Source organism: Triticum aestivum, chromosome 2A (assembly GCF_018294505.1).
Source record: "Triticum aestivum cultivar Chinese Spring chromosome 2A, IWGSC CS RefSeq v2.1, whole genome shotgun sequence".
Classification (NCBI taxonomy): domain Eukaryota; kingdom Viridiplantae; phylum Streptophyta; class Magnoliopsida; order Poales; family Poaceae; genus Triticum; species Triticum aestivum.
Window position 1 is genome coordinate 404558096 of NC_057797.1, and position 18673 is coordinate 404576768.

The following is an 18673-nucleotide window of genomic DNA, read 5'->3' on the forward strand; positions in this document are numbered from 1 at the left end:
GTAACTGTAACATTGTACTTCTTTGAAAAGAAATGAAAAGTGACATTTTATCCGAGTGCAGCATGTAGAGAAGAAAGACAGTCAGGTCAATGAGACGCCAGAGCCTTCTGTATTAGTTATGTACTGTAATTTGTATGTAATTGGTAGTTCAAAAGGCTAGAGCCAATTTTAATTCTCCATATTCTTTTCATGATTGCTGTTGAATTACATAGTATCCTTGGAAATATTATGTTTAAAGGCACCGTTTGACGTATTGTATTTCCTTTTTTTTACTATGTAGCACCGTGGTCCAGCTGATGGTGTCGCGGTTCTGCTCGGGCGCCATCGCCTGAAGGTCGCTGTTGCCGGTGACGAGGACAGATGGGAGGACGCTGCCGCAACGGATCTGCTCCCCATTCCCCTCCACCGTCGGTGACCATGTGCGGGTATCTCCCGGGATCCAGGTGTGGTCTCGCCGCCATGGATACCAGAGGAGGAAGAGGCGCTCTTCCATGTCGGCTACAGGAGAAAGAGGAGGAGGAGGCGCTTCTCCGGCCAGACCCGGGGTCGGGGCCGGCACGCCACAGGCATCTACGCCTACGACCACGACCACACGCACGGGCTGACGCTGCTGATGAAGATGCGTACCCTTAGCCACGAATTTGTCCCCGATCCCATCCATGCAGGTGTTGACCATTGCAACTTCTAAGCACTCCTTGTCTGTTTCGATTAATTGTCTTCCTGCTCTGTTCACTGATGCAAACCATTTGTGCAGGTGGGCTTCGCTGCCATGGAATGACACCTCTGATCTCCCATGTAGATGAGCTCGGGTTCATGGAAGCCATGTCCATAAAGCAAACTGAGTGCTTCGAAGGTACTGACTAATTAACTCACTTGTGTGATCAGCAAGCAAGATTTCTTTAACGACATGAATCAGCATATCTGATTTTTTCTTGATTGATTTCTTGTCCTTGACCATGTACCTGAGCTTTAGCTGAAGTAAGATGTTTCGGATTTTGCAGCATCAGTTGTGTGATACTGCTATTAGATTCTTCAAAAACTCTATATCTTATTCCCCTGTTTCATATTCTAAAATCCTGATTGTGATGTTTAATCTATACAATTAGTTCTAAGTTTGGCAAATTATATATGGATCTTAACCCATCTCTTGTGGAAAAAGTTTTGTAGAAAAGGAATCGGAAGCTCGGAGAGACCTCGCGTCAATCAACAGGTTTGACTCCTTTTAGTCTTTGGTTATTTTCAAAGTGAAAACCCATGAAATGTCGGGATCAAAATCCCAGGTCAGATGGAACTATGGGCATTCATGATTACTGTACAAGTAACCGATTTCGTGGAGCATGCTTCTTACTTTCTTGTCTGAATGCTTAATAGTATATTACCCTTGCAATGTAATGGAACCATAGACTTTATACCATTGAGTGTATGAAACACTGCATATATTTTTCTATTTTTTACTCAACAACAACCAATCAGTGTCAATGAAGGGTCTCTTACATTTATTAGCAGTTCCGACCATTTCCGGAGTACATACAAACCAGAAAAGTGGAAGCAAAACAAAATTTGGATCACATTTTAGATCTGTTGTTGAAAACAAAGTTTCTATCAGGATTTAGATATGTTATTTCCTTGTTCTAATCAGCATAAACTGAATTCTCTTATCTGATTGCAAATTATCATCAAACTGTGGTGTTTCATCGAGGATGATCTTTATCAACAATGAGGTAATTGTGCCTGGAAATTGCTTTCAAAATTTGAATGCTTTGGAGCTAACTCATGTTATAATTTTGCAACGATGAATTAGATCTTCATAGACAATTACATCTTTAGGTAATAAAAATGTTTATATGATGATTGGGTATAATATTACAAAAATTATGAAAATTCAATGGATTTTTTTCATTATCATTATAGTAGTAATCAAAATGTTTTGTCTTGCACCATATTATTGGTTCAACATCTTTATTTGCATGATGTAGGAGGATTTGCAAAAGATGAGATTTCAAATGGCTTGAATAGGAAGAGATGCAGATCATTATTCTGGACAGGTTCTTGATCCTAACCAGATCACACTTTTTTGTTGTTGTAAAACTAGCGAATGCAATGTTTACTTTGACCCAGCTTATAACTGGATGAATGCAACATTTATTACAATCCACCTTGATGATTTCATCCATGACTGAGATATATTAACTCTTCAACCTTAGTTTTAATCAAGGATAATTGAAGCATATTGATTTTGAATCGTTGACACATGGTTTGCTTGAGACAAGCGAAGCTGCCAAGGTGATTTGTACACCTAAACTGCTTCAAGTATTTGCCTGATTTGCATGGCAAGAATAGTAGGATTATACATGTTTGTTCTATTTCATTTGTCATCCCATGATTTATCCCACTTCTAAGTGTGACAACTAATGATGTCCTTGGATTTGATTTTTCTCGCTTTGCATGAATTCAGGTTAATGTCAAGGGCTTGAAACGTGTGAGGGAAGTAAACATGGATCTGATGGTGATGGGAATCTTTCTTATAAAGAAAGATACATAGGGTGTATTATCTGGTGCATATTAGATAATCAAAGTTGATGCATATGTTACAGGTATAGTGTTGTGCACCAATCTGGTTGATGTTTATAATCCAAGCAGATTTACCAATTAGAAGAACCATGTATTATTGTAGCTTTCTCTCTACATCAAGTACACATAAATATAATGCTAAAAATGTAGTATATTTTATTGTTCTGCAGATCTTCCCCGCGAGGCGCTACAGATCACATGGGCACTGTCATGAAGGCCGCGAAGGCGTGGCCGGCGGCATGGGTTAGCCTGTGGGTGGTACCACCATGCTGCTCTCGACGTGCATTGTGGTGCTGCTCGTGGCGGCTTTCGGAGGGAGACAAAGTGGTATGTGCTTTTCTAAACATATATATTCCCGAAGAACCTTTTTTGTGGTCCTGATGAATTGAGCGATTTGTTCTCTCATGTCTCTTCTCCTTCATTTCTACCCTGATGCAGCAGAACATAGAGAATTTGGGAGCTCCTCGGGTTTGGATCAGCAAGCCATGTCCGTTTGGTTTGGCAAAGGAAGGCCTTTTATCCTTTTTCTAGAATGCCATGAACATCTCTGAATTTTCACACTGGTTCCGACCGATGGTTAATATTTTTTTGAACATATTTGTGACTGGAGCCCACACATACATAGTCATGGATCTGATTTTGTGTTTTGGACCTTGCTATTTCACTGATTTGGAACATGTATATGCAGTTCTAGGCTTCTAGCTAGATGGATTAATAGATATGTTGGACCTATGCATTTTATATTACCCGCATGGATCTATGTTTATTATTTGATGCTCCTCCTTATCCTGGAGAAGAATTTTTGCAAACAGTTGTCATATTTGGAGATATGGATTTGTTGTCACTTCAGCATTATGCTTTCAGTGCTACAGAGTATGCGGTGAAATTAGATTAGATTGATGATTAGCAATTAACTATAGAACTGTTGGCAGCACCAGTTTAACATATGTTAATTTCTGGCCCATCTTTATTTGCTTTCGAGTTAAACTATGAATTTGAAAACAAAAAAATTTATACATTTGTTGATGCTAAATTTATCAGTCCTTTTGTTTCGATAATCACCTCCTACATATGTGTTGCTGGGTAGTTTTCTTACTGCTAGTATTTTCTTATGGAAAACACGGATGAGTAATTACGTGATATACTATTAATATTAAACTATGTTGTTTCTCTGAAACTAACTTTGTATTTCAGCTTTGGAAACTGGTGTTCTAACGTTAGTTCCGACAAGAGGGCCACTATAACCACCATCTGGTCAGAGTTTCGTCGCTGCGCCAACATTCGTGAAGGAGACGTCTGTGCATTCCATTTCAGGATCACTTCAAAGCGCTGCCTGGTTTTCACCGTGCACCGCCTCTAGATGCACCATCAAAGACACTGCATCCCCTGTGTCAATATAATCTATCACTAAGTACTCTTAATTATGCTCTATCCTATGATAACTTATGGTTTGCTTTTGGCCCTCTTATCACATGCTTTTCAAGACGCTAAACATATGTTGTTGCTTATGTAAAGTGCACTATTCTCAGTCAGATGTTTCATGTTCAGATTCATAATGTCCTTTCTCTGTATATATATTTCTATTTCTGCCGCTAAGTTTGTTAATTAAAACAATCATCCCAAACGCTAATTAGAATAGGAAAGAGTGTTAAAGGATCGACTACAACCAGACACCGCCCAGCTCCCCCTCAAGAGGCGTGCCACGAGCGCGCCCTAACACCTAGTGAACATTTTTGTAATACACAATGGACATTTTCTAATATACATTAAAAATTTAAATAATATACAATGAACAATTTTGTAATACATAATGAACAATTTAATAATATACAATGAACATTTTTGTAATACACAATAAACAATTTTACAGTGCAAGGTGAACTATGTCATAATATACGATGAGCATTTTCTGAATACATCGCAGATTTTTGTAAAACAAAATGAACTTTTTATACAAATACACAATAATGAGAAGAAAGAACAGAAACAGAAAGTAAAAAAGGAAATGTAAAAGAAAGAAAATAAAAGGACAAAAAGGAATCAAAACAGAAAAATAGAGAACTGGAACCAAACAACTGAAAACCGGCCAAAACAGTGAAAATACTGGAAGCAAAAAAACCATAGAACAAAAACGAAAAAAAACCCGTAAGAAACAAGGAAAACAACAGCGAACGAAATCCGTACGTGGGCCGGCCCAAGTGGCGACTTGCTTCAGCGAAGGCTCCTCCTTTTTGACGCCTGCGTCAAATAGGATTTGCCGTATACTACAGGAGCAACTAATTAATGAGCGCTCCTTCGGGAGCCTCACAACGATCAGCGCCACTTGACGCGCTCACAGCCATTCGCCACGTGTCGCGCTCTGGGCGCTCCCTCCGTATTTTTATTTTATTTTTACGCATGCGTTTTCGGCTTCTTAAACGGTTTTTTTTCTGGTTTTTTTTGATGTTTTGGTTTTCTACCGGTCTTCCCTAGCTTTTCGACCAAAAAAAAATTTCGAATTTTCTTTTGCGCAAAAAAATGTAATTTTTTTCGTGAGAGGCACGGTTGTGCTTTCGCGAGAGGCACGGCCGTGCCTCTTAGAAACGAAAAAAACGGGTTTTCTGTTTTTTTTCTTTCGTTGGAAAGGAAAAAAAACGCGTTTTCTGTTTTTTCTTTCTTTCGCGAGAGGCACGGTTTTGCTTCCGCGAGAGGCACGGTTGTGCTTTCGCGAGAGGCACGGGCATGCCTCTTTCGAAAAGGGAAAAACGCATTTTCTGTTTTTTTTCTTTCGCGAGAGGCACGGTTTTGCTTCCGCCAGAGGCACGGGTGTGCTTTCGCGAGAGGCACGGGCGTGCTTTTTTCGGAAAAGGAAAAAAAACGCATTTTCTGTTTTTTTCTTTCACGAGAGGCACGGTTTTGCTTCCGCGAGAGGCACGGTTGTAATTTCGTTAGAGGCACGGGCGTGGCTCTTTCGGAAAGGAAAAAAAACCTGTGTTCCTGGTTCGGTTTTTTCATCGGTTTTTTTCGTCCTGTTTTTTCGTGAAAAAAAGTTCGTCAAAACCTATCAACATGGGATCTAGTTTTGAAGATCTCGACGCGAGGAATTCAATCGCGAAAGTGGTTCGAGATTTGGACGCATGGTTTAAGAGATAAAACGTTTTGAATAAACGGATCTACGAAAAAAAGGGAAAACTCCCAGGTTGCGACAAGTGGCGCACATGCAGCGCGCCACTTGTCGCAACCTGGGAAAGTTGGAGTGATCTCCGTAAGGAGTACTCCTTAATTAGTGATTTCGGTATACTACCATCCTTTAGTTGAAGTATCGGGCCCCTTTTTCGTTGCCTAGGTGGTACTTGCTCCTAAAGGGCGCCTTCAGCGCGAGCTTGAGGTACTAGCGCCTACGCGCCCTCGAACTGGGCCGGCCCAAGTCGCCTCATTCGCTTCTCCCATGCAGATCGCCTCCTCGTTCCGTCGATCGCGGTTGACCGGTCAACAGATGACCGGTCAACCATTGACTCTTGAAAAAAAAGAAAGCATTGAAAAATCCGAAAAATAAAAAAACTCATAAATTCGAAAATGTTCACGAATTCAGAAAAAAAAGTTCACAAACTTAAAAAAATAGTTCACAAATTTCTAAGAAATGTTCATCCATTCAAGAAAAGTTCATCGATTTTAGAAAAAAGTTCATCGAATTTGATAAAAAAAAGTTCACCAGTTTGAAAAAAGTTCATTGGCTTTGAAAAAAGTACACAAACATCAAAGAAAGTTCACGAATTTAACAACAAGTTCATTGAATTTGAAAATAGTTCACCTATTTTGAAAAAAATTCGTCGAATTTTAAAAAATTTCACCGATTTTAAAAAAAGTTCACCGATTTCGTAACACTGTTCATTCAATTAGAAAAAGAACATTCAAAAAATCCGGTGAACATTTTGCGTCGAAAAAGAAAGAAAAGGAAAAAAACAAAAAAGAAAAAAGGACTAGAAAGAATAAAGGAATAAAGAAGTTACACTGATTTACAGAAAGTTGAGTGGCTGGGTTGGTTATCGCGATGTGCACTTAATCCCTGCGGCGCGGGTTCGAATCCCACCTGGGCGTTTCTTTTTTTGCGCTCCATAAAACTGAAATGGGCTGGCCATCTTGGAGGCGGGCGTATGCGCCCTGTACCGATAAACCTATAACGGGCGCTTAGAGTGCCGTTTAGGATTTGCCACTACCATGGTGCAACCGAACACATCCATCATGGTGGGTATGCGCCCTGTACCGATAAACCTATAACGAGCGCTTAGAGCGCCGTTTAGGATTTGCCACTACCATGGTGCAACCGAACACATCCATCATGCACCATGAATGCTATGGGGCCCAAGCCCATGTGGTACAGCCATATAGTGCATGCGTACACACAAGTCCACGTACGAGGGAATCAAAGGAGGTGGGCCTCCGTACGGCGGCACACCGGCCAGGATGACTTCGGCGACACGCTTCCATTAATAAATAGACACCATCAATATAGGGTTTAGACTTAGGTTTTATTGTATTGTCTAGCCTTCGCTAAAATTTGAAGGAAATATGCCCTATAGGTAATAATAAAGTTGTTATTTATATTTTTTTATATCATGATAAATGTTTATTATTCATGTTAGAATTGTATTAACCGAAAATTTAGTACATAAGTGAATACATAGACAAACAGAGTGTCACTAGTATGCCTCTACTTGACTAGCTCGTTGGATCAAAGATGGTTAAGTTTCCTAGCCATAGACATGAGTTGTCATTTGATCAACGGGATCACATCATTAGAGAATGATGTGGTTGACTTGACCCATTCCGTTAGCTTAGCACTTGATCGTTTTAGTTTACTGCTATTGCTTTCTTCATGACTTATACATGTTCCTATGACTATGAGATTATGCAACTTCCGATTACCGGAGGAACAATTTGTGTGCTACCAAACGTCACAACGTAACTGGGTGATTATAAAGGTGCTCTATAGGTGTCTCCGATGGTACTTGTTGAGTTGGCATAGATCAAGATTAGGATTTGTCACTATGATTGTCGAAGAGGTATCTCTGGGCCCTCTCGGTAATGCACATCACTATAAGCCTGGCAAGCAATGTGACTAATGAGTTAGTTGCGGGATGATGCATTATGGAACGAGTAAAGAGACTTGCCGGTAACGAGATTGAACTAGGTATTGAGATACCGACGACCGAATCTCGGGCAAGTAACATACCGATGGCAAAGGGAACAACATATGTTGTTATGCGGTTTGACCGATAAAGATCTTCATAGAATATGTGGGAACCAATATGAGCATCCAGGTTCCGCTATTGGTTATTGACTGGAGATGAGTCTCGGTCATGTCTACATAGTTCTCGAACCCGTAGGGTCCGCACGCTTAATGTTCGGTGACGATCGGTATTATGAGTTTATGTGTTTGGATGTACCGAAGGTAGTTTGGAGTCCAGAATGAGATCGGGGACTTGACGAGGAGTCTCAAAATGTTCGAGATGTAAAGATTGAAATATTGTACGACTATATTCGGACATCGGAAAGGTTCTGAGTGTTTCGGGTATTTTTCGGAGTACCAGAGAGTTATGGGAATTCGTCGGGGAGTATATGGGCCTTATTGGGCTTTAGGGGAGAGAGAGAGGGAAGGCCGCGCGCCCCCCAAGGCCTAGTCCGAATTGGACTAGGGGGAGGGGCTGCGTCCCCTCCTTCCTTCTCTTCTCTCTCCCCTTCCTTCTCTCCTACTTCTACTACTTGGAAAGGGGGGAATCCTGCTCCCGATGGGAGTAGGACTTCCCAGGGAGCGCCATGGTAGAGGGCCGGCCCTCCCCCTCCTCCACTCCTTTATATACAAGGGAGGGGAGCACCCCATAGACACACAAGTTGAGCATTGATCTCTCTTAGCCGTGTGCGGTGCCCCCTCCACCATAATCTGCCTCGGTCATATCGTAGCGGTGCTTAGGCGAAGCCCTGCATCGGTAGCATCATCATTACCGTCATCACGTCGTCGTGCTGACGAAGCTCTCCCTCGGCTCTACTGGATCGTGAGTTCGCGGGACGTCACCGAGCTGAGCGTGTGCTGAACACGGAGGTGTCGTACGTTCGGTACTGAGGATTGGTCGATCGTGAAGACGTACGACTATATCAACCGTGTTGTCATAACGCTTCTGCTTTCAGTCTACGGTGGTACATGGACAACACTCTCCCCTCTTGTTGATATGCATCACCATGATCTTGTGTGTGTGTAGGAATTTTTTTGAAATTACTGCGTTCCCCAACAGTGGCATCCGAGCCAGGTTTATGCGTAGATGTTATATGCACGAGTAGAACACAAATGAGTTGTGGGCGATACAAGTCATACTGCTTACCAGCATGTCATACTTTGGTCCGGCGGTATTGTTGGATGAAGCGGCCCGGACCGACATTACGCGTACGCTTACGCAAGACTGGTTCTACCGATGTGTTTTGCACACAGGTGGCTGGCGGGTGTCAGTTTCTCCAAATTTAGTTGAACCGAGTGTGACTATGCCTGGTCCTTGTTGAAGGTTAAAACAACACTAACTTGATGAAATATCGTTGTGGTTTTGATGCGTAGGTAAGAACGGTTCTTGCTCAGCCCATAGCAGCCACGTAAAACTTGCAACAACAAAGTAGAGGACGTCTAACTTGTTTTTGCAGGGCATGTTGTGATGTGATATGGTCAAGGCATGATGCTATATTTTATTGTATAACATGATCATGTTTTTGTAACGGAGTTATCGGCAACTGGCAGGAGCCATATGGTTGTCGCTTTATTGTATGCAATGCAATCGCCCTGTAATTGCTTTACTTTATCACTAAGCGATAGCGATAGTCGTAGAAGCAATAGTTGGCAAGACGACAACGATGCTACGATGGAGATCAAGGTGTCGCGCCAGTGACGATGGTGTTCATGACGGTGCTTTGGAGATGGAGATCAAAGGCACAAGATGATGATGGCCATATCATATCACTTATATTGATTGCATGTGATGTTTATACTTTATGCATCTTATTCTGCTTTGATTGACGGTAGCATTATAAGATGATCTCTCACTAAATTTCAAGGTACAAGTGTTCTCCCTGAGTATGCACCGTTGCCAAAGTTCGTCGTGCCGAGACACCATGTGATGATCGGGTGTGATAAGCTCTACGTTCACATACAATGGGTGCAAACCAGTTTTGCACACGCAGAAATACTCGGGTTAAACTTGACGAGCCTAGCATATGCAGATATAGCCTCGGAACACTGGAGACCGAAAGGTCGAGCGTGAACCATATAGAAGATATGATCAACATAGTGACGTTCACCATTGAAAACTACTCCATCTCACGTGATGATCGGACATGGTTTAGTTGATTTGGATCAATGATCACTTAGATGATTAGAGGGATGTCCATCTAAGTGGGAGTTCTTAAGTAATATGATTAATTGAACTTTAATTTATCATGAACATAGTCCTGATAGTATTAGCATATTGATACGTCTCCAACGTATCTATAATTTATGAAGCATTCATGCTATATTTCTATGCGTTTTGAATGATTATGGGCTTTATTATACACTTTTATATCATTTTTGGGACTAACCTACTAACCGGAGGCCCAACCCATATTGCTGTATTATTGTCTGTTTCAGTATTTCGAAGAAAAGGAATATCAAACGGAGTCCAAACGGAATGAAACCTTCGGCATCGTGATTTTTTGGAAGAATATCATCCAGGGGGCTTGGAGACCAAGTCAGAAGACCCTCGGGAGCCCAGGAGATAGGGGGAACCCCCCTACAGGGTGCGCCCCCCTGTCTCGTGGCCCCCTCGAGCACCTTCCGACCGACTTCTTTCGCCTATATAAGCCTACCTACCCTAAAACCATCGAATATCAAGATAGATTGGGAGTTACGCCGCCGCAAGCCTCTGTAGCCACCAAAACCTCTTGGTAGCCCGTTTCGGCACCCTGCCAGAGGGGGAATCCATCACCAGTGGCCATCTTCATCATCCCGGCGCTCTCCATGACGAGGAGGGAGTAGTTCACCCTCGGGGCTGAGGGTATGTACCAGTAGCTATGTGTTTGATCTCTCTCTCTCTCTCGTGTTCTCGACTTCACATGATCTTGATGTATCGCGAGCTTTGCTATTATAGTTGGATCTTATGATGTTTCTCCCCCTCTCTACTCTCTTGTAATGAATTGAGTTTCCCCTTTGAAGTTATCTTATCGGACTGAGTCTTTTATGAGAACACTTGATGTATGTCTTGCCGTGTTTATCTGTAGTGACATTGGGATACCATGTGCCTCTTGATGTATGTTTTGGTGACCAATTTGCGGGTTCTGCCCATGAACCTATGCATAGGGGTTGGCACACGTTCTTGACTCTCCGGTAGAAACTTTGGGGCACTCTTTGAAGTACTTTGTGTTGGTTGGATGAATCTGAGATTGTGTGATGCATATCGTATAATCATGCCCACGGATACTTGAGGTGACAATGGAGTATCTAGGTGACATTAGGGTTTTGGTTGATTTGTGTCTTAAGGTGTTATTCTAGTACAAACTCTTTTATAGATCGATCCGAAAGAATAACTTTGAGGTGGTTTCGTACCCTACCATAATCTCTATGTTTGTTCTCCGCTATTAGTGGCTTTGGAGTGACTCTTTGTTGCATGTTGAGGGCTTGTTATATGATCTATCTATGTTATTATTGTTGAGAGAACTTGCACTAGCGAAAGTATGAACCCTAGGTCTTGTTTCCTATCATTGCAATACCGTTTACGCTCACTTTTATCATTAGTTACCTTGCTGTTTTTATTATTTTAGATTACAAAAACCTTTATCTACCATCAATATTGCACTTGTATCACCATCTCTTCGCCGAACTAGTGCACCTATACAATTTGCCATTGTATTGGGTGTGTTGGGGACACAAGAGACTCTTTGTTATTTGGTTGCAGGGTTGTTTGAGAGAGACCATCTTCATCCTACGCCTCCCACGGATTGATAAACCTTAGGTCATCCACTTGAGGGAAATTTGCTACTGTCCTACAAATCTGTGCACTTGCAGGCCCAACAACGTCTACAAGAAGAAGGTTGTGTAGTAGACATCAAGCTCTTTTCTGGCGACGTTGCCGGGGAGGTGAATGCTTGAAGGTATATCTTTAGATCTTGCAATCGAATCTTTTTGTTTCTTGTTTTATCACTAGTTTAGTTTATAAAAGAAAACTACAAAAAAATGGAATTGAGTTTGTCTCATACGCTTCGTCTTTTTAATATCTTTCGTGAGAATAATGGAAAGGAAAATTGTGCTCAAGTGCTAGAAGAAGAATTACATAGAATGCTTGGCACGAAATATTTGTATGATGAGCATGATTGCAATGTTGTTAGTATGAATTCCTTGAATATCCATGATGCTAATGATATGCAAAGCCACAAGCTTGGGGAAGCTATGTTTGATGAATATGATATTTTTAGTCCCCCAAGTTTTGATGAGAATATTTATTTTGATGATAGCATGCCTCCTATTTATGATGATTATATTGATGAAAGTGGGTTTGGAAGAGTGTCAACTTTAGAAAGTAGTGATCCCACTATTTTGGAGGATGTTGAATCTTATTGTGATGAACATGAAAGTGGATTTGAAAGAGTGTCAACTTTATTTAGTGATGATTCCACTATTTCGGAAGAGGTTCCTATTGATTATGAGAACAAAGTTGCTATCTATGATGATTATTGTGATGACTTGTATGCTATTAGGAATAATGATAACCATGAAACTTGTCATCATGATTTCAGTTTTCAATTGGATTATGCCTCACATGATAATTATTTTGTTGAGTTTGCTCCCACTACTATTGATGAGAAGAATTTTGCTTATGTGGAGAGTAGTAAATTTTCTATGCTTGTAGATCATGAAAAGAATGCTTTAGGTGCTGGTTATATTGTTGAATTCATTCATGATGATACTGAAAATTATTATGAGGGAGGAACATATGCTTGTAGGAATTGCAATAATGTCAAGTTTCCTCTCTATGTGTTTCAAGTTTTGAAGCTATGCTTGTTTTACCTTCCTATGCTAATTGATTATTGTTCCCATAAGTTGTTTGCTCACAAAATCCCTATGCATAGGAAGAGGGTTAGACTTAAATGTGCTAGTCATATGCTTCATGATGCTCCCATTGTGTTTCAATTCTTATCTTTTATGTGAGTATCATTGCCATCATCATGCCTAGCTAGAAAGGCATTAAAGAAAAGCGCTTGTTGGGAGACAACCCAATATTTATCCTTACTGTTTTTTGTGTGTTCACATGATTATGCTACTGTAGTAATCATGTTTTATAGCTTTTATTTCAATAACGTGCCAAGTAAGACCTTTAGGATGGCTTATGGTGATAGTTGTGTTGATCCTGCTGAAAATCAGAAACTTTTGCACCCAGTAATTTAGTTTTTTTAATTCACAAAAACGTGCTTCTGATCTGATTCTTTTTGCTCTGGATTGGTACACAAATTTCTTAGGACTTCCTAATTTGGTAGGATTTTTGGAGTTCCAGAAGTATACGTTTGATATAGATTACTACAGACTGTTCTGTTTTTGACAGATTTTGTTTTCTATGTGTTGTTTGCTTATTTTGATGAATCTATGAGTACTATCGCAGTATACGAACCATAGATAAGTTGGAATACTGTAGATATTACACCATTATGAATTTAGAATGAGTTCATTACAGTACCTAAGTGGTGGTTTTATTTTCTTATACTAACGGAGCTTACGAGTTTTCTGTTGAGTTTTGAGTTGTGAAGTTTTTCAAGTTTTGGGTAAAGATTCGATGGACTATGGAATAAGGAGTGGCAAGAGCCAAAGCTTGGGGATGCCCCGGATGGCATCCCCTCTTTCGTCTTCGTTCATCGGTAGCTTTACTTGGAGCTATATTTTTATTCGCCACATGATATGTGTTTTGCTTGGAGCGTCATTTTCTTTTGTTAGTATTTGCTTGCTTTTAGTTAGAATAGTGTTTTGCATATTTAGTTTCAATAAAAAAGTCAAGGATAGTCTTTGCCATGCTTATTTTGCTAGTATACATGTTGCTGTTTGAAAACAGAAAGTTTACCGCTGTTGCAAAAATTCCCTAGAAAAGTCAGAGAATGGTATAATGTTAAAACCTTTTGCATAATGAGCTCTGATAAATCTACTACAGTGATAATTTTATTTCATAATTTTTGGAGTTAGGGAAGGATGGATACTCTTGCATTCTTTACAGACTGTACTGTTTTGACAGATTGCTATTATGTTTGCATTGTTTGCATATGTTTGCTTGTTTAATGATTATATTTGAGGATATGAGTATTAAATATGCAGAGGCATTTAGTATGCAATGTTGAATAATAATTTTAGTGATTTGTTACAGTAGAAAATGATAAGGTTTTGCATTGGTTTATACTAACCTACCTCACGAGTTCTTGTTGAGTTTGGTGTGGATGAAGCTTTTGATAAAAAGAGAAACCATGATATGAGAGGAATTAAGGATACACAAAAGTTCAAGCTTGGGGATGCCCAAGGCACCCCCAAGATAATATTTCAAGAAGTATCAAGCATCTAAGTTTGGGGATGCCCCGGTAGGCATCCCACCTTTCTTCTTCAACAACTATCGGTTAGTATCGGTTGAGCCTAAGTTTTTTGCTTCTTCACATGAGTTGTGCTATCCTTGCAATGTCATTTATTTTGTTTTGCTTGCTGTTTGAATACAATACCAAGATCTGAAATTCTTTAATGAGAGAGAGTCTTCACATTAGCTACATAATTATTTAGCTACTCATTGATCTTCACTTATATCTTTTTGTAGTAGTTTTTCATTTACTCGTGTGCTTCACTTATATCCTATGAGTAAATTGTTGAATGAGTTGATTGTCATGAATCTGAAATTATATATGCCTCATTTGCTTATCCCATGGGGAGTAATGACTTCATGTCTAAGAAGTAGAGGTTGTAAATTATTGGAGGTTAGCAAGCATTGTATTGGTCATTTGAACAATTTCATGAAAGAATATTGAAGGAAGAGAGATTTCATAGATAAATATATTATTATAGACATCTTTTATAGTTGGGAGCACTCATTAAGTATGACATGCTAAAGAGTTGACATTGGACAAGGAAGACAATGTAATGGGTTATGTTTTCCGACATCTCAGTTAAAGTATATTGTCATGGATCATTCAAACATGTTGAGCTTGCCTTTCCCCCTCATGCTAGCCAAAATTCCTTGCACTAAGTAGAGATACTACTTGTGCTTCCAAATATCCTTAAACCCAGTTTTGCCATGAGAGTCCACCATACATACCTATGGATTGAGTAAGATCCTTCAAGTAAGTTGTCATCGGTGCAAGCAATAAAATTGCTCTCTAAATATGCATGACTTATTAGTGCGAAGAAGATAAGCTTTGTACGAACTTGTTATGGAAGCAATAAAAGCGACAGACTGCATAATAAAGGTCCATATACAAGGGGCAATATAAAGTGACGTTCTTTCGCATTAAGATTTTGTGTATCCAACCCTAAAAGCGCATGACAACCTCTGCTTCCCTCTGCGAAGGGCCTATCTTTTACTTTATGTCTTTTACTTTATGCAAGAGTCAAGGTGATCTTCACCTTTCCCTTTTTCATTTTATCATTTGGCAAGCATTTTGTGTTGGGGTGATCCTGATATATATATATATATATATCCAATTGGATGTAAGTTAGCATGAACTATTATTGTTGACATCACCCAAAGGTGAATACGTTTGGAGGCGACATTATAAGCCCCAATCTTTCTCTATGTCTGATTAAAACTTCATAACCATTAGTATTGCGTGAGTGTTAGCAATTGTAGAAGACTATATGACAGTTGAGTATGTGGAGTTTGATATTCCTAAAAATAAGATGGATTGCAATTATTTGAATGACTGAGAATGAAGTTTGCTAGTTTTTAGGAAAGTTTACGGTGTATGCTTTGACATGTGAATTGCTTGTTACTTTATCGTGAGAAGTTTTATGAGATGAACTACTGTTATGAAATATTATCATGCTAGAAAAGGTGATTGAAATTACCATTGATCAAACTTGTACACCTTCTAGCATTCACACTTCATAAATTCTTTCTTTATCATTTACCTACTCGAGGATGAGTAGGAATTAAGCTTGGGGATGCTTGATACATCTCCAACGTATCTATAATTTATGAAGCATTCATGCTATATTACTATGTGTTTTGAATGATTACGGCCTTTATTATAAACTTTTATATCATTTTTGGGACTAACCTACTAACCGGAGGCCCAGCCCATATTGCTGTTTTATTGCCTATTTCAGTATTTCGAAGAAAAGGAATATCAAACGGAGTCCAAACGGAATGAAACCTTCGGCATCGTGATTTTTTGGAAGAATATCATCCGGGAGGCTTGGAGATCAAGTCAGAAGACCCTCGAGGAGCCCAGGAGATAGGAGGGCGCACCGCCCCTACAGGGCGCGGCCCCCTGTCTCGTGGCCCCCTCGAGCACCTCCCGACCGACTTCTTTCGCCTATATAAGCCTACGTACCCTAAAACCATCGAATATCAAGATAGATCCGGAGTTCCGCCGCCGCAAGCCTCTGTAGCCACCAAAAACCTCTCGGGAGCCCGTTTTGGCACCCTGCCAGAGGGGGAATCCATCACCGGTGGCCATCTTCATCATCCCGGCGCTCTCCATGATAAGGAGGGAGTAGTTCACCCTCGGGGCTGAGGGTATGTATCAGTAGCTATGTGTTTGATCTCTCTCTCTCTCTCGTGTTCTCGACTTCACACGATCTTGATGTATCGCGAGCTTTGCTATTATAGTTGGATCTTATGATGTTTCTCCCCCTCTCTACTCTCTTGTAATGAATTGAGTTTCCCCTTTGAAGTTATCTTATCGGATTGGGTATTTTATGAGAACACTTGATGTATGTCTTGCCGTGTTTATCTGTGGTGACATTGGGATATCATGTGCCTCTTGATGTATGTTTTGGTGAGCAACTTGTGGGTTCCGCCCATGAACCTATGCATAGGGGTTGGCACACATTCTTGACTCTCCGGTAGAAACTTTGGGGCACTCTTTGAAGTACTTTGTGTTGGTTGGATGAATCTGAGATTGTGTGATGCATATCGTATAATCATGCCCACGGATACTTGATGTGACAATGGAGTATCTAGGTTTAGGGTTTTGGTTGATTTGTGTCTTAAGGTGTTATTCTAGTACGAACTCTTTTATAGATCGATCCGAAAGAATAACTTTGAGGTGGTTTCGTACCCTACCATAATCTCTACGTTTGTTCTCCGCTATTAGTGGCTTTGGAGTGACTCTTTGTTGCATGTTGAGGGCTTGTTATATGATCTATCTATGTTATTATTGTTGAGAGAACTTGCACTAGCGAAAGTATGAACCCTAGGCCTTGTTTCCTATCATTGCAATACCGTTTACGCTCACTTTTATCATTAGTTACCTTGCTGTTTTTATTATTTCAGATTACAAAAACCTTTATCTACCATCCATATTGCACTTGTATCACCATCTCTTCACCGAACTAGTGCACCTATACAATTTGCCATTGTATTGGGTGTGTTGGGGACACAAGAGACTCTTTGTTATTTGGTTGAGGGGTTGTTTGAGAGAGACCATCTTCATCCTACGCCTCCCACGGATTGATAAACCTTAGGTCATCCACTTGAGGGAAATTTGCTACTGTCCTACAAACCTGTGCACTTGCAGGCCCAACAACGTCTACAAGAAGAAGGTTGTGTAGTAGACATCACATATCTATGTTGTAGATCAATAGCTCGCATTTAGCTCCCCATTTATTTTGATATGGTCCTAGAGAAAAATAAGTTGAAAGTTGATAGTAGCAATGATGCGGACTTGGTCCGTGATCTGAGGATTATCCTTATTGCTGCACAGAAGAATTATGTTGTTGATGCGTCGCTAGGTGATAGACCTATTGCAGGAGCAGATGCAGATGCAGACGTTATGAACGTTTGACAAAGCTTGGTATGATAACTAATTGGTAGTTTAGTGCACCATGCTTTACGGCTTAGAACCGGGACTTCAAAAATGTTTTGAATGCCACAGAGCATATAAGATGTTCCAAGAGGTGAAATTGGTATTTCATACTCATGCCTGTGTCGACAAGTATGAGACCTCTGATAGTACTTTTCCTACAAGATGGAGGAGAATAGCTCAACCAGTGAGCATGTGCTCAGATTGTCTGGGTACTACAATTACTTGAATCAAGTGGGAGTTAATCTTCCAGATAAGATAGTGATTGACAGAATTCTCTAGTCACTATCACCAAGTTACTAGAACTTCATGATGAACTATAATATGCAAGGGATAATAGAAACGATTCCCAAGCTCTTCGCGATGTTGAAATCAGCGAAGGTAGAAATCAAGAAAAAACATCAAGTGTTGATGGTTGACAAGACCACTAGTTTCAAGTAAAAGGGCAAGGGAAAGAAAGGGAACTTCAAAAAGGAATGGCAAGCAAGTTGTCACTTCCATGAAAAAGTCCAAAGCTAAAGACCTAAGCCTGAAACTGAGTGCTTCTACTGCAAGAGGGAATAGTCACTGGAAGCGGAACTACCCCAAATAATTGGAGGATAAGAAGGATGGCAAAGTGAACAAAAGTATATTTGATATACATGTCATTGATGTGTACTTTACTAGTGTTTATAGCAACCCCTCAGTATTTGATACTAGTTCAGTTGCTAAGAGTAGTAACTCGAAACGGGAGTTGCAGAATGAACAAAGACTAGTTAAGGGTGACGATGTGTGTTGGAAGTGGTTCCAAGATTGATATGATCATCATCACACACTCCATATACTTTCGGGATTAGTGTTGAACATAAATAAATGTTGTTTGGTGTTTGCGTTAAGCATGAATATGATTTGACCATGTTTATTACAATACAATTATTCATTTAAAATCAGAGAATAATTGTTGTTTTGTTTACATGAATAAAACTTTGAATGGTCATACACCTAAGGTGAATGGTTTATTGAATCTCGATCGTAGTGATACACATATTCATAATATTGAAGCCAAAAGATGCAAAGTTAATAATGA

General features: G+C 40.1%; 1 long non-coding RNA gene across 4 annotated transcripts; it reads left to right on the plus strand.

Annotated features, from left to right (window-relative positions):
• Positions 1-258: 258 nt before the first annotated feature.
• Positions 259-4118, plus strand: LOC123188812 (uncharacterized). Of its 4 annotated transcripts, XR_006495217.1 has the most exons (8): positions 259-665; positions 755-853; positions 1160-1721; positions 1977-2045; positions 2205-2283; positions 2456-2594; positions 2742-2898; positions 3010-4118. It is a non-coding gene; the product is annotated as an uncharacterized lncRNA (long non-coding RNA). The 4 variants fall into 4 exon arrangements; XR_006495214.1 differs by lacking the exon at positions 2205-2283 and having other exon boundaries at positions 260-665; XR_006495215.1 differs by lacking the exon at positions 2205-2283 and having other exon boundaries at positions 261-665; positions 3013-4118.
• The last annotated feature ends 14555 nt before the right edge of the window (positions 4119-18673 follow it).